Source organism: Squalius cephalus (genome assembly GCF_949319135.1).
Source record: "Squalius cephalus genome assembly, chromosome: 1".
Lineage (NCBI taxonomy): Eukaryota > Metazoa > Chordata > Actinopteri > Cypriniformes > Leuciscidae > Squalius > Squalius cephalus.
Genome location: NC_137122.1, coordinates 6,145,204 through 6,166,287, shown reverse-complemented (window position 1 = coordinate 6,166,287; position 21,084 = coordinate 6,145,204).

The window sequence follows — 21,084 nt, the reverse complement described above, 5'->3', positions numbered from 1 at the left end:
CGGATTGGAATTTAAACATGAAGTTGCTTTTATTCATGTATTCATTAAATTGCTCATTGACCAACCTTTCAAATATTTTTGATACTGTGCATAAAATAGAGACTGGTCTGTAGTTACCGGGATCATGGCTGTTTCCCTTTTTAAAAAGGGGGACTACCTTGGCCCTCTTGAGGTCATTAGGGAAAACACCAGTTTCAACAGACAGGTTAAGATCAGGTTAAGACACATTTGTGTTCATATCCCAGATTAAAATCATCTCAGAGCTCTTCTTGTTTGATAGTCTCAAGAGAACTTGTTCTAACTTATCATAAAAAGTAGAATGGCCTGGTGGTCTATAGAAAGCCCCCCAATAAAATGGGATTAGTTTTTGGTAAACATATGTCCATCCAAACAATCTCTAAATCACTAGCAATATCATTTCTACATAAAAGCCACTTCTGAGCCCACATATACACAGATCCCGCCCCCCTTTCTATTCCGGTCCTTCCTAACTATACAGTAATTATTAATGGCAATTTCCTCATCACTCATAGTTTCATCTAACCAACTTTCTGTTAAACAGATAACCCCGATCTTTAATTGTTTCACCAATTGTCTTATTTCCTCAATTTCAGGTAGTAGACTTCTAACATTAAGATGTAGGAAATGTAACCTTTCTTACTAAAAGTTGATTTAAAGTCTGTGCCCTTATCCTCCAAAGTCAGGCCATCCACTGCTTTGCTGTTCAAAGATGCTGTCATGTGCTTATTGTGATGGTCTTCACTACTCTGGGGCATATTCTGAGTACCATTACGATGGTGGTTACCGGAGATAGGAGACGACAAGACAGTAATGTTGTGAGTTTCCAGTACGACGTGTCATCAGAAGCACCGTCTCTGCCACATTGAAGAGCCCCGGAAAACGTGGACAACGAGGCCGCAGACCCCAACCCAAACCTCAGCCCTGGATTAATCAGCTGAGAGGCTAAGTTTGTTAGTTAACTGGTAGATCCACTGACAGGTGGAGCTAACTGAAGATGTTGTGCTGTGTGGCTAACAATAGAATCCATGTTAGTAGACAGCCAGGGATGTGGTCCCGGATTCAGCTCGATATCCCCCACCAACAGCAGCATCACCACTATCTGGGCGAGACCCTGGTTAGTTGAGTGTCTCTTGCCTTTGTCCAACGAGGACGGGGCGCTGACATAGCCCTTTACCAGGAACTTTGAGTATAGTACATGTTGGCTTCTTGCCGGAGGTATAAACAAACACTCCTCAGCCCCCAAAGATAGGATTGTATGCCGTGTTTGAACAATTATCAAACATGCAATTATTACGGCAGTAACCATCAATCAATTATTCAACTGAGGAGATGTAGGTGATATGATACACCTCGTAGACTGTTTAAACTGCAGACACCTCTGCTGTCGTGCCTGGTCCGTGGCGGCCATCTTGGAATTGTGGCTCTGTGTTCGGCCCTCTGCTATCTTCAATATATATGCTGCCACTTGGTAATATTATTAAGAAAACATGAAATTAATTTTCCACTGTTATGCCGATGATACTAATTTATATATTTCATTACGACCAGATAAATTCTCTAAATTGTCTAACTTAACAGAATGTGTTAAAGATATAAAATATTGGAAGACCTGTAATTTTATTCTATTAAATTCAGCTAAGACAGAGGTATTACTTATTGGACCAAAAACCTGTACACAGAATCTCGTAGAATACAATTAGCCTAGCATTTGGAAGGATGTCCTGTAACTCCATCCTCTACAGTTAAAGACCTGGGTGTTATATTAGACAGCCACTTATCTTTCCACCTCAGAAACATCGCTAAACTCTGGAATATGCTTCTGTCAACACTCTTACTTCTAAATCTAATCTAAAGCAATTATGCTTATTAGTATGGTTGAATTAGATCATTGAAGGTCAGCAGCAAAGGCATTGGTTAACAAAATAAGATTAAGTACATACATAACGTATATTTGTGTCATTTAATATAGTGAATTATGAAATGATAAAAATCTGAAAGTCTGGGAAAAAAATGTGCTATTTGAATTCTAGAATTTACCGCTTTAAAACACAATGGGAATGTCAAACATGATGTAAAACAGCCACATAAACTAAAAAGACTGATGAAAAGAGGGGAAACATCACCCTGAACCAACATAAATTTCCCCAAAATGTGTTCTGCTAATAATGACACATATTAGCAAAAACCTGGCTTTCAGACATTCAAAGAGATGACAGGAAATTTACATTTTCAATATAAGAAAATGTTAAGTAAAGTTAATTTGACCTACCATGGCACTTTGATTATTATTATTTATTTTTTTAAACTGATACGTTAGTTAAGTCAATTCACTTTTATTTATATAGCGCTTTTAACAATAGGTGCATAAATAAAATAAAATACATTATATCCTATATTAACCAGTGAACACTAACTTGCCAATTACTTTATTGCATTTATGTTATCAATGCATGTGTGGATGATACCACAAAAAACACAAATAAATCTCATGAGTTGCGCTGGGAGCCCGCTAAACGGGAACACACTTCAACCCCCCAATGTTCAACCAAAACTACGCCCTTGACCTCCTCACTTTATTTTTCCTTTAAACATAGGGACAGGAGAGCTGTCAGCCGAAAAATTGAAATTGAAAAAGTAATGTGTTACTTTACTAGTTACTTGAAAAGTAATCTGATTACGTAACTCAAGTTACTTGTAATGAGTTTCCCTAACACTGCAAATGCCTGTGTGTGTGTTTGTATTGTCCATCTCAGGAGATCAAAGTATCTGAGGTTATTTCAGCCTTACACTGCTACTTCTGACATGATTTTCCTGCTTTTAAAAACAGAGCATTTATAAAAACTGTGACACTCAGGAAGTGACATCATCTGGGCTCTTTCTACTGCATGATGGGAAGACAAGAAAATAATCTCAATCCATTGTCTCAGTTTTTACACAAACTGTAGCATTGACTGTATTCATCAACCCTGTTACCAAAGTTACTGTAAGAATAATAATCTATATAATTATGAATAACTTATGATATTTGACAAATACAACTTTATCAGTAACTTGGTGTTTACTGACTATTCCTAAAAAAAAATATATTTTTTAATTCATCAACCCTGTCACCAAAGTTACTGTAAGAGGAATATAAGTGTAAATTAAGGGAGATAATTTGACCTGATGTTGACAATCAGTGTGAAAGTTTCTCCAACCTCCCTCTTCTGACCATTTGTTGAAAATCTGTACCGTTTCATAGTTGAACTGTTTAAATCTAAATGTGATGAAGTGCTTGAATGTTTCTAACATGAATGTTCTTCAGCATCATGAATGAATGGAGAATAAACACCAACCTCTTTGTTCTTCAGGATCTTCAGTGTGTTTCATTCTGCAGGGTTCTGGATCACTCATGTTCTCACTGTCCTCTTTAATAAACTCAGTCGTTGCAGATTTCAGCTCTTCCTGATGCTCTGATGCTCGTCTTCACTTGTAGCTGATGGGAATTTACAGCATTTATAGGAGAATTACAATGGGAGGAGCTTCACTGATGATGTAATTAGGTGGGAGGAACTTATCTGCCAAAATCAAAAATAAGTTAGTGAGGTTTTTTTTTTTACTAAATGACACATCTGTAAAATCATGTACATGATGTCTGTCTGTCTATCATAAAGTTAATGATGCTCATTCAACTCAGAACCCCAAAATTATTCTTCTTCATTCAAATATTGTTGTGGAGTCTGTCACTTCATTAAAAATCAATATTGAAGTCTTGGGGTTTTGATGCCAGAGAATAAACTTTAATATCCAATATATATGTATATTTTTTTATCTAACAAAGCAGAGTGCATTTGCAAAAGCAACTCGAGTCCAGTATCGAACATATAAACACCTCAAAGGTAATCAATACATTCCATATACTTTTATTTTAAGCAGTGAACATGAGACTAAGGAATTCACCATCTATGAGCATTTCCATCCATTCCAGTCGCAAGCTTTGCTTCTCTTATGCTCCTGCCCTGAGCCAGATATAAAAATATAATGTCTTCGATAATATTATCACTTAATCCAGTTAATAACCAATACAAATATTCTACAATATGCAGAAATAAAGAAAAACATTAATATCTTAAATGTAAATTCTTCCAAATACAAATAATGATAAGAAAAACAGTTAAACTCAGAAATAAATGTGCATAAAGTAGCCAACAAGTACCCTCAGTCTGCTGACACCAATGAAATGAGCTTTAAGTGTCAATTTACAGGCGATCTGAAGACATCAGCATAATAAATGAGGTGAAAACAGGAACTATTGTCATGAAATAAAGAGTGTTTTCAGCAGATCTGTTAATATTGATGAGCCTCAGACTATCAACACTCATTCAACAAGCCATTCAGGACCATCAGCAGATCATCTCACTTTATTCTGAGTGTTTGCTGTTAGAAACACATTATTTGTGTCAGGATACATGATAAAAGCCTGTAAAACTGCTCTACTGAAAGACAATACTCTTATTTATCACAATATGACACAAAAAATCAAACATATAACATTTTATTCACACTTATCTATAGTAATAACATTTTCCTGTTGAACCCACGTTTTAATTTGGCATTAACAGTTTTACTGACTTAAAAAGACCTTGTTGCACTATGCTGGAGGGAGTAAAGTTCATAAATGATCGTTCTTTCTCATAGGATTTTGTAAAACTACCGTAAAACTTCAAATAATAGCCGAGTCCCAAATAGACGCCTGTCTCTTGCCTGGTGTGACGACAGGTTTGGGTAAATAAAGGCCGGTCTCAAATAGAGGCCTGGTTTGTTTTTTAGTATCGGGTTGTATTTGATCTTCTAAAACCCGTCAGATCGTCTGTTCTATGTTTTGATTAGATTTCACGTGACAGACGCAACAGTTCATGAACGACTCATCACTATTCGCGGGCACGTGCGTGTGTGTGAGGGAGAAAGAGGAGATAAAATATTTCATTAACTTCGGGATGTTATCCTTAGGTATGTGGCCTGAGAGTAGCTTCTGATGGAAGCGTGGATCACCTTATACATTGTTTCAAAGAGGGAGAGCCGTGCGCATCTGGGCGGGAGCTGTTAGTGCAAGCAAGGCAGGCAGAGTTAGCGGAGGCTGGAGAGGGAGAAGTGGAGGAGAGCGACGTGGAGGAGGAATTCGCCAATGAACTTGTAATTGAGGATCGGGGGGATGATGATAGTGATGAATAGAGTAATTTTCTATCACATGATTGCAGTTGTTTTACAGGGTAGCCTTCATTCTTTCTTGTTGATGTGTTTCGGGCAACAAGTTCATATGCTCTATGTATTTTAGCGATAACTTGTGTTCTGCCCATTGCTGTCACATCGTCTCGTTTTTTATGTTTTTTTTTTTTTTTTTATGCTGCCAATAGCCAAAGACATTTCTTACATTAAATGATTTTGTTAAACACATTCGAATTAATTATAAATAAAACATAATATAATGTGGTAACCTCCTACTATCATGCTTGAACATCTCAACACTAAATTAAAGGCCTGTCTCTTATAGACGCCTGTCTCAAATACAAGCCGGTGCAGTTCGGCGATTTGGGTAAATAGAAGCCCGGGCTATTATTTGATGTTTTACGGTATATTGGGTGGACCTCTGTCCCTCTAGGGGGGTTCGGGGACATGCTCCCCCGCAAGAAGATTTTGTCATCAATCTGGTGCACTTTGAGAGCTGGAAATTAAGAGCTTCTACCCATTAACTGTGCACATTGAACAAAGAAAAAGCATTGACTTGTACCTGGACATTAAGGGCTCAAACATCTTTTTAGTTATGATATAGAGTCTCAAGTCTACATTACATTATCACTGGTGTTTATGATTTATATAAATATTCATATGACGTAATCCATATAGCCTATAAATGTACTGTATAAATGAAAAAGAATATTTTACATTACACAATAGTATAAGAAAATTACAAGACTTTTGTCCTAATTTCTTCACTTGCAAGAAATAAACCCTTGAGCTTTTATTTTGGAGAAAACACCAGATCACCATGCTGATCTTCTCTTTAAATCACGCAGCACAAACATAATACCTATATCATATAGGCTACTTAAAGTATTGTGCTGTTTTATTAAGGCACAAAGCCATATCACGGTTTCGATTTTAGTTCGTTGGCAAAAATATAACTCTAGAGACCTTTAGGCTTGGCTATACATTTTATATCTCAGGTGTTGGGAAAAGGGAAAAGAACGAGTTCGGCAAAAGGCGGAAAAAAGACTCATTCTTGTGACTCTGATGTACATTTTTGGAAAACCCAATCAATAGTTTTTAGTCATGGATCCAATCACTCAGCAGGTGTTGCTATTCTCAGCAGGTGTTGCTATTCTCTTTAACAAATTTAAAGGTGATATTTTGGAAACTATTCTTTCAGAAAATGGAAGATAGTTAATAATGTCTCTCAGATTGGATAATTCTATTTTATTCATTTGCAATGTCTTTGGTTTAAAAATTCGAGTACATAATCTAGAAATGTTTAAGAACATTTGTGAAATACTAACAGATCTAAAAAAGAAATAGAAAGTAGGGTATATAATTATAGTAGTGACTTTAACGATGCTCCGGATTACTCAGTTTACCGTTTTCTGCCCAAAGTTAGTTCACCAACATCAGACTCATTTTATTTTAAAACTGACAAGTTACAAGTTACTGATGTATGGAGATATTTGAACCTTCATTTTTATGATTACACGTGGAATAAGTCCTCTCTTTCTTTAATATTAAGAACAGACTTCTGGCTGATTCCTCATGACTTAATTCACTATATATCAGAAACAAAAATGGCTTGTGCTCCTCTATTAGACCACAATTTGATATTCATTCATTCATTCAGTACTTTTATTTCAAGCAAATAGTGTGACAAAAAAATACATAATAATAATAAGAATAATAATAGTAAGAATAATAACTTATACACTTATGCTTGAAATGGAGTGGGGAGAAGTAAAACTTATTGAACCCCACCCCAGTCTGTCAAAGAATACAAACAAAATAGCTGCTTCCTGCTTCAAATATCTCAAAGAGAGAAGGAAAAATAAAATTATATATATATATAAAATAAATAATAGTAATAATAATACCTCATTAAGAAACAGTATTATAGTTGCACATATGCAAAACCACACATACATACTATACATATTCATACAGATATTACCACAGGTAACAATGAATATCAAATACCAACAATGGTAGACGGAATACCACAAGGGTAAATAACAACTAATCCAACACTCCACACATCATGAATACAATCAAACCTCATTTTCATTGTAAAGGGACCAGACCTTTTGTTTGTAAAGACGTTTGAAAAGGCGAATGCTTTGACATTTCTTAAATTCAAGCCCCAAATTATTCCACAAAGAAACCCCACATACAGACATAGAAAAACTCCTCCTGGTGGAACCCGCCATTGGGACCACAAAGTTCCCAAATCCTCTCAAACTGTACGACTGCTCTTTATGAGAAAACATGTTTTGAATGTTCACAGGTAATAAATAGTGATATGCTATAAACATGAACTGTGCATTATATAATTTTACGAGATCCTGCATTTTTAATAACTTTGATTTAAGAAAGAGAGGATTTGTGTGTTTAAAATAAGCAGCCTTGTGTATAATTCGTACAGCCCTTTTCTGTAGCAAAAAAAGTGATTGTATTACATTTTTGTAATTATTGCCCCATACCTCTACACAGTAGATTAGATATGGCTGTATTAAAGAACAATAAAAGGTATGGAGTGCATTTTGATCAAGGATATGTTTAACTCTACTAATTATAGCAAGGCTTTTGGAGACTTTAGTAGTTATTTGTCTGATGTGGGCATTCCAACTTAAATTCTGGTCTATCGTTACACCTAAAATTTTTATTTCCTGAACATTTTCAATTTGAACTCCATCTATCTCAACCAGTTTCTGTGAAACGGCTTGATACTTTCCAAAAAACATCACTTTTGATTTATCTAGGTTTAAGGATAATTTGTTACTTTCCGTCCATTTTTTAAATTTACTTAGTTCTTTGTTCATCAAGACACGGCTTGATGTTCCTGACTTCCTGTTTCGAATGCGCATGCGTCGTGTCTGAGCGCGTTGTTGTCTTTGGAGCTCCATCGATTGATTTATAATTCTTGATTTCTCTTTAAACTCACTTACAACGATCATTTTCTACTTTTCCTCACCTCATAGTTACAACGCGGATTGTTGAGCAGACGCGTCTCAAGCCTAGTGATCCAACGCTGGATACTCTTATAGGTTACGTCCGTGGATCACGGCTGAACGCGTCTTCTCCACACTCATTTACAAACAAAAATTTTTTTCGCCTATCGTGCGTCTACTCTACACCCGTACCACTGAAAAGACGGATTATATCCAAGACTTAAGCCATAAATTAGTATTAATATTGATAGCATCACTGGTAGCGTCGTTGCTAACTTAACTTACTGTCCATCTGTTAAAATGGCGAATATATCAAATGTAAGTAGTCTACCTTTTGGTGCAGGTGAGGACACATTTGAGCTGCACGCGATGCAGTCTGAGCTGGAAGCTGTTGAGAAACAGATCCACGACCTTTTAGTGAGAAAAGCCGAGCTGAATAGACCGGCGTTTAGCTCTTGAAACATCACGCGCCGATGCTCACAAATCAGAGATTAACGTTACTAACCCGCTGACTCCGACATCGTCTACTCCGTGCGTTCCTCAACATCGGTCCCGAACGTCGAGGTCGAGGTCGCGATCAGCCATGGTCTCGTTCACTCCGGCTCCAACATGCCATCACGAAGCCTGGATTTTTCCGCAGCGGAAGACGCGAGCCAGGTCTAGACCAAGAAAACTCTCTCCGACCCTCCCGGTTTTCGAGATATCCACACAAAACCGCTTCTCCCCTCTTCGCAAAACAGAACGCGATGCTGTGATCATCGGCGATTCCATCGTTCGACATGTACACGCTACGTTAAATAAAAGTAAGGTGCATAGTCACTGCTTTCCTGGTGCTCGTGTTTCTGAAATCGCTGCTCGCGTCCCCGAGATTCTGAACGAGCGCGTCGGAACCGTGGTCCTGCACGCGGGAGGGGCCGACATCAGACTGCGCCAGACGGAGGTTCTGAAGAAAGACTTCAGGAATCTGATCGATACGGTACGCAGCACATCGCCTGATATAACGATTATTGTGTCAGGACCGCTTCCCACGTACCGACTAGGTCATGAAAAGTTTAGTAGATTATTCGCGCTAAATGAATGGTTAATGTCATGGTGCAATGAGCAGAAACTGCTCTTTGTAAATAATTGGAATCTGTTTTGGGAGCGTCCTAGGCTTTACCGTGCTGATGGCTTACACCCAAACAGATTCGGATCGGATCTTCTGTCAGATAACATCTCCAAAATGTTAAATACCTCTTGACTAGTAACCAAAAGTCCAAATCATAGTCTCTGCTGCACCAATTTAACTGATATAAATAGTGTAGAACATTGCATAGAAACTGTGTCTATTCCTCGTTTAGTGAGATCAAATAATAAATCTACTGCAGGATCTAGAAAAAATCTAATTGTTATTAAACCAGAAAATGTTGCTATTGGTAATCAAAAACAATTTCTAAAGCTAGGTCTTCTAAACATTAGATCACTCACACCTAAGGCAGTTATTGTAAATGAAATAGTCACAGATAATAGCTTTGATGTACTTTGCCTTACTGAAACCTGGCTTAAACCAAATGATTATTTCGGTCTAAATGAGTCTACTCCATCAGGATACTCCTATAAGCACGAACCCCGTCTGATTGGTCGTGGCGGCGGTGTTGCAACAATCTATAGAGATATTTTCAATGTTACTCAGAAAACGGGTTATAAGTTTATTTCATTTGAAGTACTTGTACTAAATGTTACGCTCTTAGATGTTCGAAAAACATCCCTATTATCTCTAGCCTTGGCTACCGTATATAGACCGCCTGGGCCTTACGCTGATTTCCTAAAAGAGTTTGCAGATTTTCTCTCAGACCTATTAGTTAACTTCGATAAAGCATTAATTGTTGGAGACTTTAATATCAATGTAGATAATCAAAATGATGCGTTAGGGGCTGCGTTTACAGATTTATTAAACTCCTTTGGGGTCAAGCAAAACGTTACCGGACCAACTCATCGATTTAATCATACACTCGATTTAATTATATCACATGGAACCGATCCAACCGATATAGATATCATTCCACAAAGTGACGATGTCACTGACCATTACATGGTAACTTGCATATTACGTACTCCTGTAATATATCATGCTGCGCCGCGTTATCGATTAGGCAGAACAATCCTTCCATCCACCATAGATCATTTTTCAAACAGCTTATCGGATCTGTCTCAGCTGCTCAGTGAACCCAAACAAACAGACGAACTTGAGGAATTAACTAGCACTATGAGCACCATTCTCTCTGGATCATTGGATATTGTTGCGCCCATTAGATTAAAAAAGGTCAGACAGAAAAGTAAAGCACCATGGTACAACAATACTACGCGTGTTCTAAAGAGAGAAACCCGTAATTTAGAGCGTAAATGGAAACAAACTAATTTAGAGGTCTTTAGAATCGCATGGAATGTATGTCACGTTATAAAAAGGCCCTAAAAGCGGCCAGGGCTGAGCATCTCCGCAAACTAATAGAAAACAACCATAACAATCCTAAGTTCTTATTTAACACCGTGGCGAGACTAACAAATAAACAGATGTCTCCTGAACAAAATATTCCATTACAGTTTAGTAGTAATGATTTCATGAAGTTCTTCACTGAGAAAATAGAAAACATCAGAACCACAATTGTAAACGTTCAATCCTCAATCGCGCCTTATAATTCAGCCTCGATTATCACCCCACAAGAACAATTACAGTGCTTTACAACTATAGAACAAAAAGAGTTAAATAAACTTTTTACTTCATCTAAAACAACAACATGTTTACTAGATCCTATACCAACTAAACTATTGAAAGAAGTGTTACCTGTAGTGGAAGAGCCTCTCCTCAATATCATAAACTCGTCTTTATCTTTAGGTTATGTTCCAAAAACATTTAAACTGGCAGTTATAAAACCTCTCATTAAGAAACCACAATTAGATCCGAATAATCTAGTAAATTATAGACCCATTTCAAATCTACCTTTTATGTCTAAAATACTAGAAAAAGTTGTGTCCGCTCAACTGGGCTCTTTCTTACAAGAAAATGACACCTATGAAAAGTTTCAGTCTGGGTTCAGGCCGCATCATAGCACTGAAACTGCGCTCGTTAAAATCACAAATGATTTACTTTTAGCTTCTGACCAAGGCTGTATCTCAATATTAGTTTTACTTGATCTTAGTGCTGCGTTCGATACTATAGATCATACAATACTCTTAGATCGATTACAAAATTATACTGGTGTTCAAGGACAAGCATTAAGCTGGTTTAGATCGTATTTATCTGACCGCTACCATTTTGTTTATTTAAATGGAGAAAAATCTATCATAACTCCAGTAAACTATGGAGTGCCGCAGGGATCTGTGTTAGGCCCTCTATTATTCTCAATATATATGCTGCCACTTGGAAATATTATAAGGAAACATGGAATTAGTTTCCATTGTTATGCTGATGACACTCAAATCTATATTTCATCACGGCCGGATGAAAACGCTAAATTATCCAAATTGACAGAGTGTGTTAAAGATATAAAAGATTGGATGACGCGTAATTTTCTTTTATTAAATCCAGACAAGACAGAGGTACTACTTATCGGTTCAAAAAACCACCCACAAAACCTCTCACAATACAACTTTAACATAGTAGGATGTCCTGTTACTTCATCCTCTACAGTAAAAGACCTGGGTGTTATATTAGACTGCAACCTGTCTTTTGAAAATCATATTTCATATGTTACAAGAACAGCCTTTTTCCACCTTAGAAACATTGCTAAGCTACGTAATATGCTATCTGTTTCTGATGCAGAAAAGTTAGTTCATGCATTCTTGACCTCGAGACTAGATTACTGTAATGCGTTATTAGCCGGTTGTCCTGCATCCTCAATAAACAAGCTACAGTTAGTCCAAAATGCCGCCGCTAGAGTTCTAACTAGATCAAGAAAATATGATCATATAACACCGATTTTATCATCACTACATTGGTTACCTATAAAGTCCCGTATTAATTACAAGGTATTGCTACTGACTTATAAAGCCCTAAACAGCCTAGCTCCAGTCTATTTAACGGATCGTCTATCGCCCTATAATCCATCGCGCTCTTTAAGGTCACTAAATTCGAGGCTTTTGGTCATACCTAGGATATCCAGATCCACCAAAGGAGGGAGAGCATTTTCACATTTAGCACCAAAACTCTGGAATAGTCTTCCGGATACTGTTCGCTGCTCAGACTCGCTCTCCCAGTTTAAAACTAGATTAAAGACGCATCTCTTCGGCCAGGCATTCATATAATACTTTTAATCTTACAGTTAGATCCGACCTCTAGTTCATAAACGCCAGAGGAGAACTGGCCCCCGACTGAGCCCGGGTTCTCCCAAGGTTTTTTTTTCTCCATTAGGTCACCTGATGGAGTTTTTCGGTTCCTTGCCACTGTTGCCTTTGGCTTGCTCAGTTGGGGCTATTTGGGGATATTTAATTTAATTAATCAATCAACGATACTATTGATCAGCATTACCAAACGTAGACGTTCCACTAGAAACAAACATTGATGTATTGTTCTAATTTATTACTGTGAAGCTGCTTTGATACAACCTATGTTGTGAAAAGCGCTATATAAATAAACTTGACTTGACTTGACTTGACTTGTTTATAACACTAATAAGTCGCTCCAAACTGACGTTACTATAGAAAATGTTTGTATCGTCAGCAAACAATACACATTTAACCAACTGAGAAACAGTAAAAATATCATTAATGTACAAATTAAACAATTTGGGGCCCAGTACTGACCCCTGGGGGACACCACAAGCACTGTCACAACATCCAGAAGAAAGCTCACCCATTTGGACATACTGTACTCTGTCGCTCAAATAAATTTTCACCCATTTCCCAGCCACCCCCCGTATTTCATATCGTTCTAATTTCTTAAGTAGTATATCATGGTTGATGGTGTCAAATGCTTTTTAGAGATCAATAAAAATTCCTATTGCATGTTTTTTATTTGTTAATGCCTTCGATATTTCTTCTGTAGCATCAATTATAGCCATTGAAGTGGATCTGTTGGGTCTGAACCCATATTGTCCTTCATTAATTAGCTTATGCTTATATATGAAATTTTCTAACCGTTTGTCAAAAACCAAGGATTTTCGAAAATTGGGGAAGGAGTGAAATGGGTCTGTAATTAGTAAAGTGATTCCTATTTCCATTTTTGAACAATGGTATGATCTTAGCAATTTTCATTTTTCTTGGCACACAGCCATTTTTAAGTGACAGGTTACAGATATGTGTTAGAGGCTTTATAATGCTTTTAATTATCTTTTTTATTAGTACCATATTGATTGAGTGACAGTCTGTGGATACCTTGTTTTTTTTTTTTTTTTGCACAATATTCATTATTTCACACTCACTGACAGAAGAGAGGAAAATAGTATGGTCGTTTCTTTCAGAGTTCAACTCCAATTCTTGATTTGGAATTTTGGCTGCTAAATCAGGGCCAACATTTACAAAAAAATTATTGAAATCATTTACTAATTTATTCATGTCATAGTTTTCTCCATTAGAGTCAACAAAATATTCCGGGCAGGGCCGTGCAGAGATCTCTGGAGGGGCAGGTGCTCAAAGTATAAAAGGGGGCACATGGAACAAGGCTTTAAATAGGGCTGTGATCAAAATACAGTAACAGGGTTTTTCCTGGCTCAAAATGAGGCGGAGGTGGTAAAAATCCTAATAATGTATTTTAATAATAAGATAATTAAATTAGTATTTTTTTTGTAGATCATCATATAGCCTAATGTGTTTCCCACATTATTTATGTGGGTGGAGTTTGATATCTCTAGGGGGGTCCGGGGGCATGAATGCCATCAATCTTGATGGCATTCAGGAAAACAGTTACTTCTATAGCCTAACGTTCCACACAGCAATTTAAACAACATCTCTGCATGCTCTCTTCACGTCGTCCTTGTAAAATAATTATAATAAGTAAACGAACATCAAAATCACTTAGCTGAGAATGAAACGCCACTTACACAAAATTAAAACAAAATGTGCGTGCAGCGTGAGGAATGAGTTAGTCAGGTGAAGATTATCATGTGGGTCATTTTATTTACGGCTAAATTATTATTAATTAATTTTACTAATAGTTAGATTGGGCAGGCATCCACAAAAGCGCCTTTAATTACAAAAAAAGAAGAGGAAATTTTGCCTTGACAAAAGGGCACTTTGGGCACCAAGGGGCAAAGGGGCAGGTGCTCAAGCAAAATCCAACCTTTAAGGACACCAATTTTCTTTGTGAATGAATAATGTATCGTAAATAAATAAATGTTCTTCCTTAAAATACAGGGTGCATAAGTTTGGACATCCCTATGTTAAATTCCCATAGAGGCAGGCAGATTTTTATTTTTAAGTATTTAAAAAAATTTTTTTTTAGGATACTATGCATCCTGATAAAGTTCCCTTGGCCTTTGGAATTAAAATAGCCCCACGTCATCACATAGCCTTCACCATACCTAGAGATTGGCATGGTTTTTATTTCTAGGTATGGTGAAGGATATGTGATGATGTGGGGCTATTTTAATTCCAAAGGCCAAGGGAACTTTATCAGGATGCATAGTATCCTAAAAAAAAAAAAAAAAAAAAAAAAACTTAAAAATAAAAATCTGCCTGCCTCTATGGGAATTTAACATAGGGATGTCCAAACTTATGCACCCTGTATTTTAAGGAAGAACATTTATTTATTTACGATACATTATTCATTCACAAAGAAAATTGGTGTCCTTAAAGGTTGGATTTTTCCTAATTTTTTAAATTAAGGCATTAAGTTCAATTTCCAAAAGATGATTTTTTATTCCTCTTTTTAGTCAACTTTAGCATGGGTGCCTAAACTTATGCATAGCACTGTATATATATATATATATATATATATATATATATATATATATATATATATATTAGGGGTGGAGCCGAACCCGAATACGGTATTCGGAAAGGCACAAATAATGTGTTTTTTACGAATACTTATTTCGAACAAATACTTTTAAAAATTTTGTATTCGGGAACAAGAAAAACTTTATCAAAAAGCTGCGTTTCCTCATGAGACATGGCGACCGGCGGTGCTGCTGATGTGGTGGCTGAAATATTTTGGATTAGGCTAATGTCACGTTGTCATAAGCGGTAGTTCACATAGCGCGTTTTTTGCGCGTGCAGATTTCAAATGTAGGCGCGCGGCAAGCGCGCTTATAATAGAAGCGAGCGGCGCGCTGCATAGCAACGACAGACGCCACAGGAGGGCAAGCGCTTGTGGAAAGGAGATAGCAGTGCGAACTGCGCTCTTCATGATGATGAGGAAGTATCAGCAAAGAATTAATTGATTTCTAGCCCTTGCATTAGCTTTATATTTATGGAGATGAGAAATGAAATAAAAAGCCGTCATTATGTCATTAATATCAGTCCGTCAGAAAAGCAGTTCTAGTCTTATTCTTGGCTGGATAACTCTTAGCAGGTTTAAAAAGCTCTTTTAAAATTAAATATGAATGCAGTTTTGGATTAAATAAAAGTACAGTCAAGTCAAATAAAACATGTTTTATCTCCTGTTTGGTAACACTACAATAAGATACCATTCATTAACGTTACTTAATGCGTTATCTAACATCAACACATTGAGTGAACAATATATTTTTACCACATTAATTAATGTTTGTGAATGTTATTTAATACAAATACTTGATTGGTCATGTTTGTTCACTTCATTCATTGTGCATTAAATAATGTTACAGTTTTTTACAATCGCTATGACAATTTTTTCAATACATTTAACAAGTTTCCTAAACTCTTAACGCACCAACACACCTAAAACACACAATCGGCAAAACGGTTAATTTCATGCTCAAAATCACACATTGTAAATTAAACTCCAAAACTAATTTTCAAAATACAATAATACACTAACACAATACACTATGTCTACCAAAACACTGCAAACATGTTTCAAAATCAAATAATTATTCAAAACACTAACACATGTTGTCTTCCAACAGGAACATTTAGTCAATCATAACACAATGACAAAAAAAACACTAACATCAGCTGAAATTACAGAAACTGCATTATTTTATGTGTCAGGTCTGCCCTTATACAATAGACAGTATATTGTATTGATCATAGATTGTGTTTTGCTCTGCAGTTTATTTTTTTATTTTTTTTAAGTCTCTCTACATTTTTGTTTTGTTTGTAATGTAAATGCATGCATTTTTTTTTGCAGCAGCAGCAGAAATTCAATACAACAAAATAAATGACCCCCCTTAGAGTAGCTTTATAGAATGTATGGTTTATGAAAAAAAGAAGACAGAGACAGAATTGCTGCAGTAACGGCTATATTTGCAACAGGACATTTCTGCAAGATAACAAAAATATGCAATATAGCTGCCATTTACAGTATTACTGTATGTGAAAATACAAAATATACAAACAGAAAAGGCCATCTTCTAATCTGCCCGGTCTTCTGCATTTGTCCACGTTCTCATCCACATCACACCTGATATCTTCCCTGGCAAGGCATCTTGGGAAGAATCTTTTGGCTTGCCTTACTGTATCCTGGTAGTGTTCAGCTGTGATGTCTTGGTATGCAGCATCTTTTGCATACAGGAGGGACATTTGGTCCTGTGGACTATGGTCAAAAATCTTTCATCTCCAGGCTGAGAAAACTCCTCAATGGGGTTGAGGAAAGGGAAGTAAGGGGCAAGGAAAATGGACATCATCCTCTGATGGGCGTCAAACCTGGCTGTGACTAGACGGGAATGGTGGAATGCCACATTGTCCCATATTTGCATAACTTCAATCAGCTGTTTCTCACTAGCAATGGAATAATGTGAAAATACAAAATATACGAACAGAAAAAGCACCAGAAGAATAAAAAAATAAAAATAAAAAAAAAGATCTTCTAATTATTTGCATAATTCAATCAGCTGTTTCTCAGTAAGAATAGAATAAAATACAGGGGATATATTTGTGTTTCAATTCACAATATAAGCAGCTGTTTACCTTGACTTTAGCCTGTAAGGTTAGGTTTAGAACATGGTGTTATCTGTTCTGACACACAGTGTTAAAGCATTGGTAAATTTGGCAGTAAAAATCCATTGTTTTGTTCTTGTTTGAGCTTGTGTGTAAAAGAAGTTCAAGCATTTTAAATTTGTGTTAATTGTATGCATTTTGTGTTAAAGCAACAAGAAATGTGTTAATAGTATAGCTTACACAGACGGATGTAGTGCTAACTGTGTTAAGAGTTTTGGAAAATTGTTAAATGTATTGAAAAATCTGTCATAGCAATCGTAAAAAACTGTAACATAAATAATGTTAACTTTTGATTTTAAAAATATATTTTTAAATTAACCCCAAGGAGAATAATTGCGACAGTATATAACTATTGTTTATTGTTAGGTCATTTTATCTAATGTTATCTAACAAATGGAATATTATTGTAAAGTGTTTTTAATACTACAGTTTCCATCTTTGTAACCGTGATATACGCTTTAATATATGTAAATTTAATCTAAATTAAGCTTTGGTACCGAAATTGTTACCGAGAACCGTGGATTTTCACAGGTATCGGTACCGAATACTGAAATTTTGGTACCGTGACAACACTAGTAGCTCTGTTAGCTCGGTAATTTAGACAATAGGCTGTTGACAGAGTAACGTTAACGTAGGTAATGGTTGTTATGTTATTGTCTTTTCAATGACGTTCCTTGTTACATGTTCATTGCTGGATTTATGGAAAAACATCAACCAATATTGCATATCCATAATTATTATAATGGATATAATTAAAGAATACTTGCACTATAACATAAATTAGAAGTGTAACGCAAAAAAACTGGATTTTTACACCTATTTTGAATTTTACTCGAATACAAATACAAATACTTTTCCCCTCTCAACAAATACAAATACAGATACAAATACCGGCTGCTTTGCACACCCCTAATATATATATATATATATATATATATATATATATATATATATATATATATATACACACATTCGTATGTATACATATGTATATACATACACATACATACATGCACACTGTCATTGAAATCAATTGAATGTCTTGTTGAATAACATTTCTATTAATTTCTAAAAACATTTTTTTACAAATTACAGAATCTGCTGGAAACCCCATGTTAAACAAGTATGAGCAAAAGTAGCACAGATAATTGGAGTAATGGGGAAAGCAAGGCATGTTTTGAAAGAGAAAGCACTTCATATGTTGTATAGTTCACCTGTGCCGTTGTCATGAACTGCTCTGAGACTCGAAGGTGAGATCCAAATGCAGCTTTTATTATGGGCAATCCAAAAGCGTAATCCACAGTACAGGCAATGGGTCACAACACAGGTAGGCAGTCCAAACAAACAAACAAACAAACAAACAAACAAACAAACAAACAAACAAACAAACAAACAAAACAGGCAGGGGTCAGAGGCAAGAGAGTAATCCACGGAACAGGCAAGAAAAAAACTAGAGACAGGAAACCAGGGAAAATGCTCAGAGATGCAGTGAAACTAACAAGTAATTTGAAAGTGATTGCAGTACCAGTTTTGGCCACAATCTTACATACGGCTTCTTTAAATTAGTTGTTGTAGAATGGGGCAACACCTTCAAAACCATACACATTAAGCACAACACAAAAGTAGGATATAATGAGCATACCAATTTACTGTATTTAAAATTACACACTTTAAAGTTTAAAGATCTGGTGGAATTTAAGACTGAACAAACAAACTATAAAGCAAAAAATAAAGGGGGGCTTTACATTTGACAGAATACTCGACCAAAGCTCAAAATTATGTGTATTTCGATGTGCGTTTGTGGAAGAGTCTGAACAAATAGATTAAACAAAGTGTAAATATGTTGCAATTTTAAAAAGGTTTATTTTTGAAAAGTACAGAAGTGTGAAGGGAAAGTGCAAATTCAACACATTGATTTTTGATTGTTTATCTATATGCTACAATATATAAAGTAAGGTGTAAATTGGTTTAGTATATTTGTATTATTTTAAATGACATGCCTGATTTTTCTTGTTTGATTGTGATGTGGTTTTGGTAAGTACCATCAGGACCTGATAAGGGCTTTTATCCCTTTTCCAACAGGTTGACATTTTGATTTGTTTATTTTGTTATTATATAATAACAAAATGAAAAATAAAAAATATATATTCATATACAATATATAATATATATATATATATATATATATATATATATATATATATATATATATATATATATACACACACATATCGTATATAACTCGTCTCTGTATTTTATTTGTGTGTTTATTTCTTCTTTTAATAGTTTGAAATAAAGATTTTCATTCATTGATTTATTCATTCAAATCCTCATATTAGAATGATTTCAGAAGGATCATGTGACACTGAAGAAATTCAATTTGTGATTTTATTTTTGAAATCATTCTTACTTTACAGCATTTTAACACAAGTGCCAGTACTTTTCACAGTACTGTAGCTTTGCAGGAAGGTTTCTTCAAGCATCTTGGAGATGTTCCCGCAGTTCTTCTGGATTTAGTTTGTCTCAGTTTCTTCTGTTTCTTCATATAATCACATACAGACTCGATGATGGTTAGATCAGATCATCCTGGCTGTTTTCAGACCCCTTGTGCATACACAAATCTCACTGGATTATTATAATTAATGGCAAAAAGAATGTTTGGAAATGTAAACTAATATTTTCTACTGACACACTACAGCAAAAGATATAAACAACTGATTTAAAACCATTTTTTCTTTTCAGGGGTATTATTACATTTACACCTTTCAAGAGCAGAATGCCAATTGCCTGGAGACCAACCGTCCTTTGTGTGCCTGTTATCTCTAATCTCCTAAAAACCTTATTACCTTTTGGGTTACTTCTTTGGGAATGAGACCTTTGTACCAGTCGCACTGAGACATTTCAAGTGATACCAAACAGGTATGATAATTATTCACATTAAACCATATAGATTCTTGGGTGAATATCAGGTGGTCTCTAGCCTGGTTAAAACCAGACCATTCTCAGTAGTAACTGAGTTATGGTCTGGCAAAGCTTCATTAATAACTCATTTCCAAAGGGCCAACGGACGTCGCTCAAATGCCTCTGGGCGCAACTGGATAGACCTAAAACAAATCAGAGCAATCGTCATTGTGTAAAGCCATTTGCTGTGTCCCAATTCACCTAAGTTACACTACTCCATAAAAGTACAGATGGTACTCAACCAGAATAATACTTTTACTGCCGCCATTCCCGCGGCAGTAAATTGCGGGTGTATTTGCAGCCTCTTACCTCTTACTAAGAGGCGCTACAATCACAGACTTTGCAAAGTGTCCGTTTATTCTCTCTGTTGTGTAAACCGCTCATTGAGAGCGTTTGAAAGCTGGTAGAAGAACAAATAACATCACAAGGACGTTCCAAAACTAAGAACGTTTTTCTCTCAACTTTACGAAAATGTATTTTAACCCTAGAAACATAAGAAAGTTCCTTAAGAAAGTTTTTTTTTACTAACATTTATATAACCTTTAACATAACGTTAGTGAAATTTATGGGAACGTTCCGTTAGCTGTGTGGATCCTCTCATGTGTTTTCAGAGGTGATGAGTCACTAAATCTCTTGTCACAGTGTAAGGACCATCCATTGGCCCAACGACGGAATCCAACGGCCTGGCGAAGGTTTAATACGTGTATGTCTTTTCAGCGCTCCAGTGAAGTTCACTTAATTTATTGGAACTTAGTTTTAGTATTACTTTAGCTCTATGTGTAATCTGACTCCAATTTCAAATGATAATCAAATTTAGATCGTATTTCTGATTAGAAAATAATCATAAACATTGATTATGAAT